An 18,467-nucleotide genomic window follows, 5' to 3' on the forward strand; every position below is an offset into this window, starting at 1 on the left:
GCTGCGGATCGTGAACACGGGAATGACAGCTGTGCGCGGCGGTGGGCCGAGATCTCAGCCGACACCTTCAGCCGTCACGCCAGGGTACGTCTGGGAATCAGACGGAGCACCTGCGGAAACCTCCAAACATGATGTAGCATCATAACATCTTGCAATGGTGGACTGTTCCTCCATCACGAAGATATTTAAAGAGACCTGAAATCATGCAGCGTTGGTCCTCGAACACATTATGAACTTAAACAACTTCTGTTGGGTTTTTTTTTACTATTCGAGTAGACATTTACATAACAGCCTCTTTTCCTGGATTAATTACTTTGGCTAAAAAGGCTAATCTGCTCTGTCTGTTCCTGCTGTTCTGAAATCTATGCGCATAATTTTTTTACCTTGGTAAAGCTGCGTATCCCAGGAGTCTCTGCTGCGATGGCTCTAATGTCATTAATAAGATGCTAATTTGGTGTGTGTTTGGTGTGTGGAGATGTGTTCCTAGGAGACGGTGGTGGTGTCGACCTTACAGTGCTGACTGGCCTACAAGAACAATGGCAGGAGTTTGACACTCCCGCCATTCAACGTGTTTCATTTTGAGATTATATAACAATTACATTCTTCCTGTTAAACAAATGTAATGTATAAACTAGAAAATGAGACTTGAGTCCAACAATAAACAGGAATTCAGCTGAAATAATAAACCCAAACTGGTCTAATATCGAAACTGCCCTTCCCTGACAAATTACTTAATTTATGCATAAGAAACATTATTGTTTCTTTGATGAAGTAAAAAAAAAACAAAAAAAAAAAAAACCTCTGTTAGTTAGAAAGACTGAAATGGACAGTCGAACTGAATCCATTCAATCCGAATGGCTTAGTAAAAGGAATTCAGAAGGAATTCAAAACCTTTTTTGTTTCTACTCAACTCACTGAAAGAGGAATGTATTGTAAAGCGTGCATGTGACTGGGCAGCCGGGAAAATCCTGGAGTATGGTGGGAATGCCGTATTATGGTCTACGAGAAGGTTCTGCTGAGAGTGTGATTGGTGGATTACGGCATACACAAACACGCACGCCCCCACACACACAGCAAGCACTACACAGTACATGTTGGGATCTCTCCACAGAGATGCCCACGCTGTTGTAGTCCAGCCGTTGACCAACAGGCAGGGCAGCACGGGGAAGCCCTTCTGCAGCCACAGTTTCACTACCAGAGGGTCTGGGGACGGAAGCCCAGAAGGCCCAACCACCTTTTCCACCAATATGTCTGGCCATGTAGAAATTACCACAGAAACAGCCCTCTTTCATTGTAGAAGCACACGTGACCCAGAGGGAAGATCTCAGCATTAGAACAAACAAAAGTCAATACTTAGACTTGGAAGGAGAGCAGGACTAAACATGGTACTTTACGTCATGCATGCAAAGTGAGAAAAATCTTCAGGGCTATAAACAGGTGTGAGAAATATCCTTATTTAGTGATTTCCACTCCGTTGTCTTTTTCTGAAAGTTAAAAACGTATCCCCTTGTGATTTTACTTCATTATACAATTCTATAAGTATATACAAAGTTCAACCCTATTAAAGAGAGCAGGGAAATGTCTCTATTGCTGTGTCACATGACCTGCCATCACTGGCCTGGTTTTTGTAGAGTACAATCACAGAATAAACAGAGGGAGCAGCATATTACATAATTACATTTCTTTCAGCTGCAAGTCCTTTTTGGGGTTTGAATTCATTATGTCCGAGTTAATTGTTTCTTGGGGAAAAAGGATGAACCAATAATTGAGACTCCTATATGTTTGAGGCTTTGTATGTAGGGATTGCAATGAAAGGCATATGGCACTGATGGGCCAGGTACATTTGAGAAACAAGCACTTAAGAGTAACAATTAATGTACTCGTTAAAGTGACAATGTACAGCATGGACTCGTTAAGAGTCACACACACACACATACACACACACATGGAAATTAGAGTAATGCAGCATAAAATCTGGTCAGTGGAAAACAATCAAACAATCTGAAGTGTTTTAGACTAGCTGGTTCCATAATTTAAAAACCTGCCAAACTTGTAGTGTTGGCTGTGATGAAGGAAAAGCATCACCCAGCAAAAGGGGATGGTGTGGGCTTAAACTCATCGAAAGGGGTCAGAGGAGGACGTCCAGAATCGTTCTGACAAACCGGTGGACACAGACGAGCTGCAACGGCATGCAACATGGGCGCTCTAACTAACATGTCTGAATACACCACAACTCATTCCTTAGCACGGATGGGCTACAACAGCAGGTGCCCAGTTCGAGGGTCGTTGCTGTCTAAGGGAATGAGAAGGTCAAGACTTCAACACCTGGATCACTGATCTGTGGAGAAACATCACCTGGTCAGGAGAATCCAGATTTTGTTTGCACCATGCTGACAGGAGGGTCAGAATTTGACACAAGCAGCATGAATCCACGAGTCCTGTCAGGTGTCAACAGTTCAGGCTGGGGGGCGATGGTGTGGGAAATGTGTTCTTGGTTCACCCTTTGACCTAGGGCTGACCTAAGCCTTGTGAATGACCGAGTTCATCCCTTCATGGCAGCTGTTTACCCTGTGGCAGGACACCATGCCCCAAAAGTCATGTAGTCATGGATCAGTTACAGGACCATGACAGGACCATGAGTTTTCCTTCTCTGGCCTTCACAGCCCCAGATCTTAATCCAACAGAGATTCACTGGGATGAGACAGAACAGGCTGCTCAGAGTTTGTCAGCACCTCCGACTCATTTGCAGCAATTGTGAGAAGCTGTTGCGTCTGCATGGGCCAAGATTTCTGCAGAATTATGTCAACACCTAGTGGAATCTATACCATGAGTAATTGCTGTTGTTCTGAAGGCCAAAGCAGGTCCAATGCAGCACTAGATGGTCTCTGTAATAAAGTGGCCATTCAGTGTATATTTTGCAAACACACAGTGAAGTCATGTGGAATTCAAATGATGCTTTAAATGATTAAACAGCCCACAAGAAACTTGCAAGCTGGAACGCTTCAATCAAGAGTATAACTTAACAAACCTCCCCGCCACTGCATAAAAGCAGATTCAGCCTTGGTTTTGATTACAGGCAAAACTGTGTGAGAATGTACAACAGGCGATGCCCCATTTCCAAGATTAATACTAAAATGCGAAATAGGATTTCTGCTTCCTGTTTCAGAGTGTTACATATCCCAGCACATTAACCACAATCGCTGACTTCCTAAAAATAACCCTTGTGCGGATCACAGAACACAGAGTCTTAATTTCATGGCTGGCGCAAATGATCACGCTTGTTGCCCTAACAACATTGCAACCCGTCCAAGTGCATGACACAGACGCCAGTGACAGAGTCCCAGCGATTCTCCCACGCGAGGCACTGACAGCAGACTGAGCAGCAGCGCCTGTCTGTCCACAGCAACAAAAACACATGAGCTCCCCGGGTGGGGGTGGAGAGGGGGTCTGGGTTTAGCTTGTCTAAAAGCATTGATGCTGCTGAATTTAGCCATGCTAGAACACCTTGAAAGAGCTGCAGGCGGCAAGACTAAATCCGCTGACCCGCCACTACTCCTGACTGACGGGACATTTTCTGCTATAAGCAGGATGAGTGTGACGGAAGCTTCCGGAAGTCACTCACTTCCGAAGATGGGAGCGATGCAACCGGAGACGCCACGGCAACGGAACAGAAAACAGCGATAACGCGGGTGGGGGGGGGGGGGGTGTGTTGGGTGGCATGATGTTACAGCCTAAATCTGTGAATGGATTCAGCCTCACTCTTCATTCAAAGCTGACAAGCAGTAGCACGTGGGATTACACAGGGAGGCAGGGGCAGGATTTACCCAGTAGAGCTTCAGTAAAGGACTTCTGTGGGCAGACCGCATAGCTCATTACATTCAGCGTAGACCTGTTTAAGCTCTGATGTTTAAATGCCAAAGGTCACAGAGGTCAATCTCAGTGAATATATACAATAATATCAAGGACAGAAGAGCACAGTACTACTACTCAAGTTTCATACTGACTAGAGGAAACAGAGAGGGGGGGGGGGACTACCTGTGCCATTATGAAGCCATAGGGGTGAACGGGGAAGAGATGGGAAAACAAGAAGAACAGGAGGCCACGGATGGAGGAGAGGGTGAAGGAGAGAGAGCGTGGGGGGAGTTGTGATTTGATGGATGCTGATGGGCCTCAAGCCAGATGATGGACACGTGGCCAAGGGCACCACGTGCATTACCCAGAGTGCCCTGGGTGAGGCGCACTGATGGGGACAGATGGTAGTAATTGCTGACAAAAATCAAGATGAGGACATTTGCTGAAGAGCAGTGCTCTCTGAAATTTTATTAAAAGTCTTTAAATTCCACCAGTTGGCAGGGTTAAATCCTGCTAAAAGTTGTGTATAAATACAGCAGTCATCACATCTCTTTTCCTGAATATCTAGCGTCCTGTGAAGTTCAGGTGTAATCCTGACCTCCTCTACCTGACCCATGTCATCGGGTTCTTCTGAAGATGCTCATTGGCTGAATAAGGTGCATTAGAATAGGATTTGGACTTTGCCCTGTAGAAAATCGAACAGCAATCCAGACAGAGCTTTGGAGGCCACTAAAATTCATTCGGGTTGTCGTCGTGACCTCCAGGCATGCCCCGTGACAGCTGACATCAGCGCCATTTCGACCAATCGTGAGAAGAGGCACAAGAGAGAAGAGTGGGGGGGGGGGTTATGATAACTTCCTTCAGGAGACCAGGAGGGTGTTATCTTACAGCAGCTTCAAGCAGTGCTGCAGAGACCTCCAATAAGACACACAGAGCACACGTGGACCACGAGCACGTGGGCAGGAAGAGCAAGGACGTTCAGAGGAACAGCACAGACCAGCTGCCTGTCCACCTAAGACAGGGAGACCCCTGGTGAGATCACACCGCTGGAAAAGTGTTTGCCAAGTGTGGGATTCAAAGAGTGGCTCTAAAACATGGCAGGAAGAGAATTTTAGCTTCCTGGAAGCCCTTCACCGGGACACCAAACAACAGGTAGAGGTCCAACAAACCCGGTTTACCACACCACTGATGGATCTCCATATTACAAAAAAGAGCAATTTCTACAACACAGGTTGTGTCACTGAGTATAGTAACATGTTGTAGATCACAGAAGTCCCGTCTTGAGACTTCCCTCTTCCTCTCTTACCTTATGTTGCATCCGTTTAACGATCTCTATGAATTCATTATTCATAGTTCCACCAGTGCCACAAGAAACAACTATGCTGAGCTTCTGTGGTTGTGTGGCTGCAGTCACGTTCCGACGTGTCAAGATTAGCTTAGCGACATTAATGGTTAACGCACCGTAAATTCCTCGTTTCAAAATCGCGGGTGAGGGTGGGTAAGACTGGCAAATTGACTTGGCAGTCAAAATCTGGCCGACATGCTGCCTGTAGAGACGTGTTGTAAAATGGTGGAGCTCGTGTATAGGAGGTGCTTGACCAAGCATTAGAAAGAGCACAGTGTAACGTATGGCTACGCCCCCTCTCCCCGCTGTCACTCCAACGTCTCTGTTCCCCGTGGTTTTGTTATTCTCTGCCTGTTTATCCCGCCCAGCTCGTTGTCTCTGATTCCTCGTTTGTTACCACGCCCCTGTCATCATTGTTTGCACCTGATCCATGTTGGTGTTCTGTGTATATATAGTCCCTGAGTGTCCCTTGTCCCTTGTCGGTTGTTTTGGATGTTTGGTTGTTCTCTCCCTCGCGCTGTTGCATTCGTGTGCCCTGTTCCCGGTGTTTTGCTCTCTGTTGGTTAGTTCTGTGTTCAGTGTTATTTCAGCCTGGTTTTGTTTCGTGTCTGTCTTTATCATGCCCCTGTACCTGTCTCATCTGGATGGCTCTCCCGTTGTGACCCCTGCCTGTGACTTCGACTACGATTATGGAATGCCCTGTAATAAATCTCGCTCTTCTCAGCGTTTGTGTCCGCCTCCCTGTTCTGCCCAGCGCAGATCGTTACATAACAACCGACCTTACCAGGACACAGCGAGAGAGCGAGACTCTGGTAAGTTCAATCGCTGTAATGAGATGTTGGCTGGTTTAATTCGGTTTGACTCTCCGGTATTACAGCGTGAACAAACCAGAGACAGGAATTCCCCTTGCGCTGTGGGTACAGGGGAGTCTCGTCGCTGTAAAAACAAAGCGAAATCACTTTCGGTTTCTAGCTTTAGCGACGAACTCCCTGATAAGCGCTACGTGTCTGCCCGACTCGACACACGCTACAGGGAGGAGCAGCCTGTAGCGCGAGACTCGGGCAGACGGAATGGATGTGCAGACGAGCGTTGGCTTGGCTCTCGGTTGGCTTTCAAAAGCCATTGTGAGCTCCCGATACCTCCGACGAGGCGGAGTCACAATGAAAGCCACCGAGAAGCAGTTGTGTCTGTATGTTCTTCCAGGCGCAGACCAGACCGGGGAAGGAGGAAGACCACGCCTCCGACTCAGAGCCCCGTCGCCACAGCGCATGCAGAAGTCGCCTTCCATGAGGAGCACCTCCCTCCTCTGATCCTGCCAGCTTCTCAGACGGCAAAGAATTTTTTGGGGGGGAGTAGTGGACACTCACGGCAAGAGTGGCCGACTCCGCCCCCCGGTGACGTCAGTGCGGCGACTCCGCCCCCCGGTGACGTCAGTGCGGCGACTCCGCCCCCCGGTGACGTCAGTGCGGCGGCTCCGCCCCCCGAGGACGTCAGTGCGGCGACTCCGCCCCCCGAGGACGTCAGTGCGGCGACTCCGCCCCCCGAGGACGTCAGTGCGGCGACTCCGCCCCCCGGTGACGTCAGTGCGGCGACTCCGCCCCCCGGTGACGTCAGTGCGGCGACTCCGCCCCCCGGTGACGTCAGTGCGGCGACTCCGCCCCCCGGTGACGTCAGTGCGGCGACTCCGCCCCCCGGTGACGTCAGTGCGGCGACTCCGCCCCCCGAGGACGTCAGCCCGGCGGTTCCGCCCCCCGAGGACGTCTCGTCCACGCCGGTTCCTGTACCCACGACCCGGAGGAGGTTGTCCGCGCCGGTTCCTGTACCCGCGACCCGGAGGAAGTGGTCCACACCGGCCGCTGTTCCCGCTGCCTGCCTGCCGGCTCCTGTTCCCGCTGCCTGCCTGCCGGCTCCTGTTCCCGCTGCCTGCCTGCCGGCTCCTGTTCCCGCTGCCTGCCTGCCGGCTCCTGTTCCCGCTGCCCGCCTGCCGGCTCCTGTTCCCGCTGCCCGCCTGCCGGCTCCTGTTCCCGCTGCCCGCCTGCCGGCTCCTGTTCCCGCTGCCCGCCTGCCGGCTCCTGTTCCCGCTGCCCGCCTGCCGGCTCCTGTTCCCGCTGCCCGCCTGCCGGCTCCTGTTCCCGCTGCCCGCCTGCCGGCTCCTGTTCCCGCTGCCCGCCTGCCGGCTCCTGTTCCCGCTGCCCGCCTGCGGACCCCGCCTGTTCCCGCTGCCCGCCTGCGGACCCCGCCGGTTCCCGCTGCCCGCCTGCGGACCCCGCCGGTTCCCGCTGCCCGCCAGCGGACCCCGCCTGTCCCCGCTGCCCGCCAGCGGACCCCGCCTGTTGCCCTTGGGACTGTGCTGCCCCCTGTTGGGCATGGACTTTGTGTTCCCCCTGCTCCGCCATGTGCCTCCTATGTTCCGTTGCCCGTGTTCCCCTTGCTCCCTGGTCCCATCCCTGGTTTTGTTTTGGTCCCTGTCCCCGTGGTTGTGTCTGTTCGTGTCCATGTTCCTGTTCCTGTGTCTGTTTCCTGTGGTGTCATCCCTGTCCCTGTCCCCATGTCTGTTCCCCAAGTTGTCACCCACCTTGTGCCAGTGCCTGTCTCTGTTGTTCATGGTGTCTTTGCCTCTGTGTTTGCCTCCGCCCTGTCCCCTGGCCCCACTCCTGTGTCTGTTCCCAGTCCTGTCCCGTCCAGCCCTGATCCCGTGCCTCGCCCAGTCCCTGCCTGTGTTGCCATGCCCCGGCCCAGCTCCTGGCCAGTCTCTGTTTCCCCTGTCTCTGTCCTGCCTCAGGCTCCTTGTCCTGCCTTGCCCAGTCTTGTCTGTCCCGTGGCGTCCTGTCCCGTGTCCCCTGTCCCTCGCCGTGTACCGTGGTTCCCCGTCCTGTCCGAGTCTGGTTCCTGTCCTGTCTGCCCTTGCGTGCCCCGGAGTGGCACGCTTTGAGGGGGGGTACTGTAACGTATGGCTACGCCCCCTCTCCCCGCTGTCACTCCAACGTCTCTGTTCCCCGTGGTTTTGTTATTCTCTGCCTGTTTATCCCGCCCAGCTCGTTGTCTCTGATTCCTCGTTTGTTACCACGCCCCTGTCATCATTGTTTGCACCTGATCCATGTTGGTGTTCTGTGTATATATAGTCCCTGAGTGTCCCTTGTCCCTTGTCGGTTGTTTTGGATGTTTGGTTGTTCTCTCCCTCGCGCTGTTGCATTCGTGTGCCCTGTTCCCGGTGTTTTGCTCTCTGTTGGTTAGTTCTGTGTTCAGTGTTATTTCAGCCTGGTTTTGTTTCGTGTCTGTCTTTATCATGCCCCTGTACCTGTCTCATCTGGATGGCTCTCCCGTTGTGACCCCTGCCTGTGACTTCGACTACGATTATGGAATGCCCTGTAATAAATCTCGCTCTTCTCAGCGTTTGTGTCCGCCTCCCTGTTCTGCCCAGCGCAGATCGTTACACACAGGACACAGATCTGAAATACACAGGTCTCCAGAATAAGAAACTAAGGCGTTCTTCAAGCCTATTCATCTCTGGAGACTCCAACATATCTGTAATATTCTATTCAATGCATGCAATGAATAAATAAACCAATAAATAATTAATGAAATGAATTAAATAACAAGGACCCACTGTAACTTTTAATGATGCTGATAAAGACTTCATCAGTGGTCTTTCACCTCCTTAATTAGTGTGCTTGTCATAAAAACACTGCTGTAGTCAGCTGGGATACTTGGTACACATACAAAGGCTGATTAACCATGTGGACAACAAAATAACACTGCGCAGGATTTAAAACATGTATTTAATTTCAGGATTTGGCAAGCACCCTTGTCCAGAGCGATTTCTAAAAGTGTTTTGCAGGTTATATCAAATACATATCTTCCTGCCAGCATAGATAGGTTAGTGTCAAGAGTAGAGTCAGGCTAGAGCCCTGTGTATATTAAAGGGTATACCACAGTGCTTATATGTGTATATGTATATTAAAAGGTATACCACAGTGCTTATATGTGTATATGTATATTAAAAGGTATACCACAGTGCTTATATGTGTATATGTATATTAAAAGGTATACCACAGTGCTTATATGTGTATATGTATATTAAAAGGTATACCACAGTGCTTCTTGAGTCTAGGGTGTGGGAGAAAATGGAAGCGGTGGGTTGTCCCCACTCTGTAAACTACCCTACATGTCTTTAGAAACATGTCTATGCTTCTCAACAGTGTGTACTACTATATGTTTAAATGAGTAGCAGTTTTGCTCTGGCCACTCTGTAGTCAATGGTTATGCCTAAAAAGTGTTCAGTGTCCAGTTACTGTGCACGTATATTGAGTCCTACGAGATCCCTGAATAATCATGCCAAAACAGTGCATGGGCCCACACCATCATTCATTAGACTATTCCACAGCGCTGGAAACAAGAGGCCTCTCCGTGCATGCTTGCATAGGATGGAATCAATAGGATGAAATCAATGCACTTGTAGCAGAAGGGTAGTATTGATCCGAAACACTGCCCCAACGCTCATGCGTGGCCTTCCCATTTACACACACTCACATTTCCAGCGTAGGGTTGCTCTGAAACCCCGCTGCAAAAGTTATTACAAGCTGTTTGTCTTAGAGCGCCAAGCCCTGAGCTCAGGCTTGGAGACTCCATGGCGACGGGCGTCTCTGTGATTAAGCAGGCGCTGTGGGCTTCAGCAGCTCGTCCTCTGTGGCTGTATGAAACGGTACGCACGGGCACTCCACACCCACAGCTGCACATTCAGAACTGGGCACAAACACACTGTTTTAAGGCATTGTTGCACTGAAAGAATTGAAGGGAATATGCCCCATGGCCACCAGTAATTATAGGGCGTGTGTGTGCAAATTCAGAATATTATGCAAGACACTAGTTAAATGGAAAGATAAAGAGAGATACTGAATTTAAACCACACAGCACCTATGTGATGTAGTGATTCTGCGATCCACTGTGTCTACTCAGGAAAGTTTTTGAGAAAACCCTTTAATTAAATCACTTCCACTTATAACTAAGAAAGTGAATCAATGCTAGACGGCTTCTTCTGATTTTGTGTCATTACAGCAACATCTGGGTTATTGGTCATGAGGTTCCTTGAACGGTACCGTAAGTGGCTGCTCTGTGTACACTCTTGTGTTGCTAATGAACATCACCAGCATGCTTCCATGGTGATCTAAAGTTCCTGAGCTAAAAGCAGCTCACTCAGGCACTCTCACTCCCTCCACATGCCTGTCCCGGGTCCAGTTACAGCAGGACACAGCTGTGAAACACACGTGGGACGTCAATGTCTACTGTACCGGGACACAACAGGCCTATAGTGGGGAATTCTGTCACTGTGATTCAGAGAAGTCTCTAACATGTGAGACATGAGAGGTGGAGAGAGGGGAACAGGCTCTCTCACTCGCAGACAGAGGTGGAGAGAGGCGGACAGTCTTTCTCACCGAGCTGGAGAAAGGCGGACAGTCTGCCTCTCTCACCTATAGACAGAGGTGGAGAGAAGGGGACAGCCCCCTCCCTCTCTCTCTCTCTCTCTCTCTCACACACACACACACACACACAAACACACACATTATACAACATAGGATGCTTGTCTGCATTGTATATACTAATGTAAGGTGGCACAGTAGTCATTAATTAATCACTAATTAAAAAAGAACAAAAAAATAACATTACATTACGAATACAGTCTGCATCATGTACTAAACTAACCCTTTTCTCACCACCTCTGATAAGCAGACGTGGCAAATTGTCTATTTTTCTTTCTTCCTTTCTATTTTTCTTTCTACTTTAACTACTCCCAATATACGGCTTCGGTAATATACTGCACCGCCGGACTGTAGAACACATCAGGCACACGCACCTCGCCAAAGTAACTGCAAGAAACCACTAAGTAACAGGATCCAAGTAACGGTTACAGCATGTCAAATAACCCACACTGGCATCATGTTTTTAAATATAACCTCGGCCCCAAAGCCGCCCAGTCTGACACCATTTTCTCAGATAGACCGAGCAGCGCATAAATATAACAGATCTGAATGTCTGACGCGAGTTTAGGGACCGATGCAATAACGCTGGGTAGACAAAGAATAACGGGACATCACAAACACAAACGGAAGGCGCACCGACAATGGGCAGGGAGCGCGTGCGCCCTGCACGAGACTGATGCCGTGATCCTGCTGAACGCTGCTGTATCATATGGGTTATGTCTGTTCTTCTCATCGCGAAGCAACGCCCACTAGGACGTTGTATGTAGATATATATCATTGCGTTTATAAGAGAGCTATTAAACGCACTGAGGTTAGCAGAAATGCTAGCAGGCTAAGCAGGATGCAGGAGTAAATAGGGATGGGAGACGCGGACCGGTGGACCTGCTGCCCAACATCACCGGGGCCAGAACGGGTCGCTGGCGCGCGCAACTACACGCTCGGGAATAAAGAAAGGTTATGAGCGCAGTGTGATGGATACACACACACCGAGCGGGATGTGCCGTCCCCGAGCCCAATGAGGCTGTAAACGGGACTAAATGTGTGTGATCCTCGCCTGGCTGACAGCTCCTACAGCGGTGTGGTCTTCACGCGTCTTACCTTCTAAGATGACAGCCCTGCTATACCAGTAAACCTCCAAGTAGAGTCACACTAACGCGTATTTCCGCTCTGGACCTGCAGCTCCAACACAATCCTCCCGCTTGGCTTGTGTTTTAATAAAGTGATGGGACCAGGATGAATCCACGCGCTGCTGCTGTGTCTCGGAACCGCTCGTCTCTCCGCCGCTCCCTGCCAAATAGTGACCCCTCCCACCGACGCTCCAGCCACAGAGGAAGCAGGTGCCGAGTGTGCGCGCGCACTGCGCAGCGACGCGGAGAACGCCTCTCCTTGCGATATAGTGAACCTTGTGGTGCCGAATTGTCAAATCGCAGGAGCCCACTCGGCGGCGCATGCGCAGTGCGTCGCGGCCGAGCGCAACCTAGTATCGGCCGGGACGAATATCACGCCTGCCGCGGCTTTGCCAAATAGTGCTCCCCGGCGCCGCGCTTGGGAAAGTGCGGCTGCTCAGCGGGGCGAGTGTAAGAGCAGGACAGAGCTGAATGGACTAAGTTATTTTCCTTTTAGTCACCATGTCGACCGTAACAACTACTTTAGACACAGTGCTGCCAAACGTCGAGTAACACTGCACAAGATGTTAGTGAAAAAATATTGAATAAACAAAGTGAAACAGAAGAAAGCGCATACATAATATACAAACGCAAGCGCGCACTCTCTCTCTCTTTCTCTCTCTCTCTCTCTCTCTCTCTCTCTCTCTCTCTCACACACACACACACACACACACACACACACACACACACACACACACACACCTTGGAGTCTGAATCAGCCACTGCACCTCCAGGATGTTTGCCATGCTGAACCACGCTGCTACCAGTGATGCATCAAGAACGTTTCAATCACAGGGACAGGGTGACTGACATTCAAAGGGACTTCACAGACTTTAGTAGGGCTGGGTGTAAATTCAGACTGGCTCTCTCCAAGGGCAGCCTTGTTTTGATATCTATCATATATGCATCACGCTGTAGGCTATTTATTGCTTTGCAGATGTGCACACATGCATGCACGCAAGAATACACTCAATACAATAATAAATAAATTGCACAGAGAGGCATATTGCATGGTTATTACTGCATAGTACATCCATGCATAATGATCAACTCCCTAACTTAGTTACACAGGGACATGCGGAATAACAGCTAACACCAGACACGGCCTGTGGAACTAAAACCGTGCTCGCTGAACATTTCCTGCTCTATTCTTGTCTTTATTTATCTGCTGGGGATCAGGCAGAAGCCATAACGAATGTGACATACATATGTTCACGGTGTTACACGTGTTAATGTGTGTGAGAGCGTGTACCAGTCCTCAAGCATTAAACATGTTTGCCCATTATGAATAAATGAGGAATGAAAGAACATGAGTGGGACCCTTTTTTTATTTCACGCAGTCATTAGCAGAGACTTCTTCCACATCTGATGCCACAGCCATTATACAGTTTCATTTATTTATTTTTACAGTGACAAGTGAAATATCACAGATGAGGTCTGTATATTCCTTTCCTTTAGACTACACTATACAGCCTTTTAAATAATTTTATAATAGGTACATGGATATTGACCATCAGCTCAGCAAATAATGTTATGAAGACATTATGATGTTGAATTGCAGTACGTCAAATGGAGATGCTGTTCCTCTTTAAAGCACAGGTTTAACCCAGCTGCTCCGATCTGCTGTTGCATAAGGCATAAGCACCTTCTCACAGACAAGTGCTGCAGTGAGGGCAGCTTGAACGCAAGTGTAGTGGGCACGTCCGCGTGCCATCGGGAAGCCTGGAATGAGGGGGGAGATTACGGCAGCACCGGCCTGTGCGTAGCACGGGAAAGTGGGATTAGGGTGGGGCTGGAGGCGGCGTTTAAGGGTCAGATGAAAGTCACCTGTGAAAGTGCACGGGTAATATGTAGGAGTGGGGTAAACAGAGGCACAGCAGGCGCGTGTGGAGACAGCAGAAAGGAAGCAACCGCAAAGAGAAGACAAACTGGCTGTGAGGAAGTAAATGAGTGACTCTTACTGTCCTGGTTCATGCTTTGTGCTTCGTTAGAAGAAGCGCGTGACTCAGAGCCCCTCCCCCACCCACTCCTCATACAAAGTGGCTCTCGGAACATGATACCTTCTGCTGTTCAGCCAGTGTCTACCATTAAGGCAACAAGGTGTGTTAGATTGTATTGTAGTGCAACCCAAACCCCTACCTGACTCCATCATGTGTAGCAATCCCACTCAAATTTAGACATTAACCATAATGACAGATGTACTGGACATGTTTGTAGCGGATACATATGTTAGTTTATGGATTATGAACGGGGCACCATCCTGATTGCTCAGGAACCAGTATTGTGATAACGGAGTTAGGTGGAATATGGTTTGATCAGTCTCATTACTAAAGGGTTAAGTTCTGGTTCCGCGCAGTGACCTAATACCATCGACCAAAATATGCATTTACCACCGTGACCAGATGAATAAATGTCCACATTTATTAAATGGTTAATATTACAATTGATATAAAGCATATGAATGATTTGGCTCAAATTGAAACTAAACCTATATGTGAATCTACTAATTTAAACCAGGGATATAATAGTGAACAGCAAAGAATATAAAATTAAACAACAATAGCGAATGATAAACAACTGTCGGATCATGAGATTTATTTATTTAACTATCCTAAGGCTTGCCTAACTAGCGTAGGACCCAGGGACGGACACGAGGTCTTTAGAGAGAGAATAGAAAAGAAGAAAGAGGAAGTTTGGGCAGGTTAATGGTAACAGTATTTACTATTTTGGACTCCGGGAGAAATAGCAGCTGGCAACCCCAAAACAGCATATGAACTGAGCGTCTTACTTCGAAGGAGAGACGTGGTTACGCGGACCAACCGGTGCGCGTTCACGGTTCGTTTCTTGAGGCGGCTACGGTCTGCGGAGCAGGTCACGTGAGACGGCTCGGGTCGCGGAGGCTTAGCGGTGACGTCACAGTCGAAGCTTGAGGGCGCAGACAAACTTGTGCAGATGACTTGACTGAGAAAGAAGATGAGCTTGACTTGAACGACTAGACGAAATAAAAGTACTTTTGACGACGAAACGTAGAATAAAGAAAATAAAAGAAAATAAAGAAGAATCTTCTGTTGGACTCGGTGAGAGCGTTAGTTGCGGTTTCTTGGCATCGCTCTTCTGGACACTGCGGTGTTCGGCGTGAGTCCAGCGAACAGTCGCGATGGTTTGGCGTGTTCGAGTCTTTGAGTCTCGGCGACTCTGGCGAAGTTCTCCAAGTCTTCCCAAATTACCAGGCTGCCAAGCTCATTGTTTCGCTTCGAGCTAGGGCTTTTAAAACAAGTTTTAGGGGCGTAATTGTAAGGCGCTTTCATGTTCATCAGGCCATTGACCATTGGCCTTTATTAATGAATATTCATGACCTCTGCCCAGACAGGGGAGAGAAAGAGAGAGAGAGAGAGAGAGAGAGAGAGAGAGAGAGAGAGAGAGAGAGAGAGAGAGAGGGGGAGAGCGAGGAGTGCCCGTCTTTCCAGGTCTAGTTAACGACTTAACCAAAGAAGACAGATTAACACAATATGAAGACAAAAGGGAATTCCTAAATAACTTGTCTTACATACTATGCCTAAACAAGAACTAATTTGGTTCTATTAGTCTACACATTGAGCCATTCTCAATTTCCACTTTTGGACAACAAATGACAATGCACAGACAGGCATAAATGTGAGGTCACATACGTACACATGAGAATGATTACATTCGATGAGTAACATACAAACTAATACATAGATATGCATCAATGTGGTGTGTTTATACAGTAACACGTATTCTAATAAGATCACTTAATACTGAATACATGAAAGATCATAAGTTGTGTCTTTATATCAACCACATGGCACAGTGTTCACATTTAAATGGTCTTGTGCTCCTTTGTTCTTAAGGCTGGAATGCTGAATACTGGTTTCAAGAATAATTAATCTTTCCTTGTATGGAAGGTAGTCAAGTTCGGTGTCTCTAGACTGCATTCGCCGAGCTGGTTCCTGTAGGCTGAATCCCAATTCTGTGTACAGATCAGATTTGGAGTTACAGAGATCTCTGAAATATTTGTATCTTCAGCTCTGGATTATAACACAGGACATAGAGTGGGTTTAAACTGTGGGCGATCAGATAAGGTTGGAATTTAGAGCTTTATGGTCCTTCCTGACTGTGGTCCCAGTGTCCTTCGACGAAGGTTGGTTTTGACCAGCCTCTCTTAGATGGCCTCTCTCCCAAGCTCAGGAGATCATAAGGTCAGCATTGTAGGCTTTTGGGAGGTAAACACCACTATGGATGTGGGTCCTTTGGGGCCTGTTGCTGTGTAAAGAATCAGTCTTTAAATTTACATGCAACCAAAGAGATGTGAGTCAGTTTCTCAGTTCAGTGGGAAAGGATTCCATTTTGGGTGTCACAGTGAAATGGCGTTTAGCTGTCTCCACTACATATCCCCCACTTGGTAGGGCATCCACGATAGTGGGTGGCATGCCACAAGATGGAGAGAGCTGAAGGATGCAGAGCATAACATGACACCAACATTCACATGCTTTATTGGGGTTGCCTCATGAAGAGAAGAGAAAGATAAAGAAATCATATAAGTAATAGGTTGGGCTAACTAGTATGACATTATCCTTATCTTGCACTACAAGGGTAACTCTAGGAGAACTAGGTCCTTATCCAGCTCATCTTCCCCCTGGTCACTGCCAGGGTAAGGATCTTTGCGTCTGACAAACTTGACTAGGTGGCTGGTACATTCGTCTAACTGGGTTTGCAGGATCCGAGTTCGCATTAGGTAGAAGTAGGCTATATTAAAACTAACACGTATCCTAACCCCACAACGGTGGCTAGTACGGTGTCTGGGGTTGACCAGGAATAGGAGATAGGTTGAAAAGGGGCGATAGGTAGGGACGCGATTTCCTTCAATACATTTCCTACTGGGGTCAAGTCAATCACTTGGGTACCTTCATACATGTAAGGGTCTGTGTTTCTAGTTCTAGGCGGTGTTTCGCAAAGAAGTCAGTTATTTCTATTTCACTTTCATATTGATCAGGGTTTAACTGATACAGAGCCAAATCTCCGACATGCAGTATAGCTTTGGAGGCTTTAGAGGTGACGGTGACAGGGCACTGCGCACTGTTCATCAAAAATCAGAGGCCACGAATACCATTAGTACTATCACGTATAAACGATTTGGACGGTAGTGGATGTCTTTGACTTACGTACCCATGCATAATTTGGAAGAGTAAATTTGGTAGAGGTTTTCTGTAAACACTATGGGTAAGTTAACTAGGGAGATTGGTTCCCTATCTTGAGGGTTGCCATATATTAGAACCACACCACCTAAAGTATAGGCAAAGTGAGCCCACAAATCTGTGGAGGTTCCTTTAGTAGCTTTGGTCAAATTGTGTTGTACCAAAAAGAGAGGTACTAAATATGGAGGGGTTCTTCCCCTAGCAGAGCTATCAACAGAAGTGCGGATTCCACGCCACATGTCTGAAATAAGTGTGTTTACCAGTTGGGTGTGAGCATCATCAACATGTAGGACAGAGAGAAGCATATTAGCTGTTCATATGGTCTTATTTAAAACGATGCTGTAGGTGTTAAGCACTAAGACAGTGAGGTCGTTATAAAGCTGAATTTCAGGACTGCACTCAGCCAGGTCATCCTACTGAGATAATTGTACATCGTTAAGCTTATGCATATCATACGTTGTTTAACTATTTAACTACATGTTGGGCTAAGGGTCACCTTAGGGTTCACCCCCACTAAGTGTCTAGAGCACAAAGACAGCTTGGTTAGCACACATTGTGGGTGACATAATGGCCAGAGTAGAGTATGGATGAAGAGTTGTAGATAGCTCTATGGGATTTCTTTCTTTAGTTGTTTGTTCTCTAAGGTGGTCTTATGGGCTTTGATTTGATCGTGGTGAGCCCAAATAAAGTTGGGTCCCCCCTTTCTGGAGGAAGTTTGATTTGGTGGGAGAGTTTGTCAGTGATGGTGTAGGGCCCTGTGTAGTGTGAATAGGCCTTATGAGCTAATTTCTCTGTGCATTGTCTGGCCCTGCCTGTAGGTGTGACGAACCCAGAGGACCACACCTTGTCCCCCACTTGGAACTCATGTTGGGATGCTTTGACGTCATAATAAGCTTTGCGTCTTCTAGCACTCTTTCTGAGATGTTGTTGTGCAAATGTGAATGTAGCCTTGCGGCGTTTGTGGAGGTTTGACCACAGAGAGGTTAGTCCTTGTTTTTGTCTTGGGGCTCTGTGAGTCAAAACTGAGGGCTTAATCTGGTGGCATACCAGGCAGTCTTTGATGTGGTTTATCCCATCTTTTATCATGCCAGGCCAGTAGGCGGCTTGTTGCAGTGCTTGATGTGTGGCCTTAACTCCTTTGTGGCCTTCACATGGAGAGTCATGGGCATGGATCAGCATTTCCCCCCTTTGGCTTCGAGGGACCACGAGCGCAGGTGAAGTGAGGGCCTCGGAGACATACGTAGGCAGGCCCTTGACTAGACGGAGTGAGGATCTAGCACTAAACAAGTCACTAAGGTCAGGAACAGTCTTACTGTCAGGTTCTAGAATGTCATGTGTCAGGGAATCGGAGAGGTAAAGAACCATTTTGTGATCAGCCGGATCTTGGGCCTGTAAGGCGAGGAGATCTGAA

The 18,467-nt window shown here is 48.2% G+C and overlaps 1 protein-coding gene across 3 annotated transcripts in view; it reads right to left on the reverse strand.

Annotated features, from left to right (window-relative positions):
• ctnna2 (catenin (cadherin-associated protein), alpha 2) overlaps nt 1-18,467 on the reverse strand; it is a 334,212-nt gene that overhangs the window by 204,625 nt on the left and 111,120 nt on the right. Inside the window, exon 1 of one of the 3 annotated variants that reach the window (XM_077015550.1) lies at nt 11,773-12,057. The exons of the other annotated variants lie outside the window; for them this stretch is intronic. The gene's annotated coding sequence lies outside the window, so the exon portion shown is untranslated. Of the gene's footprint in view, nt 1-11,772; nt 12,058-18,467 lie in introns of those variants that run through there. 3 annotated transcript variants of the gene reach the window in all.

The sequence above is a fragment of the Brachyhypopomus gauderio genome, chromosome 1, assembly GCF_052324685.1.
Source record: "Brachyhypopomus gauderio isolate BG-103 chromosome 1, BGAUD_0.2, whole genome shotgun sequence".
Lineage (NCBI taxonomy): Eukaryota > Metazoa > Chordata > Actinopteri > Gymnotiformes > Hypopomidae > Brachyhypopomus > Brachyhypopomus gauderio.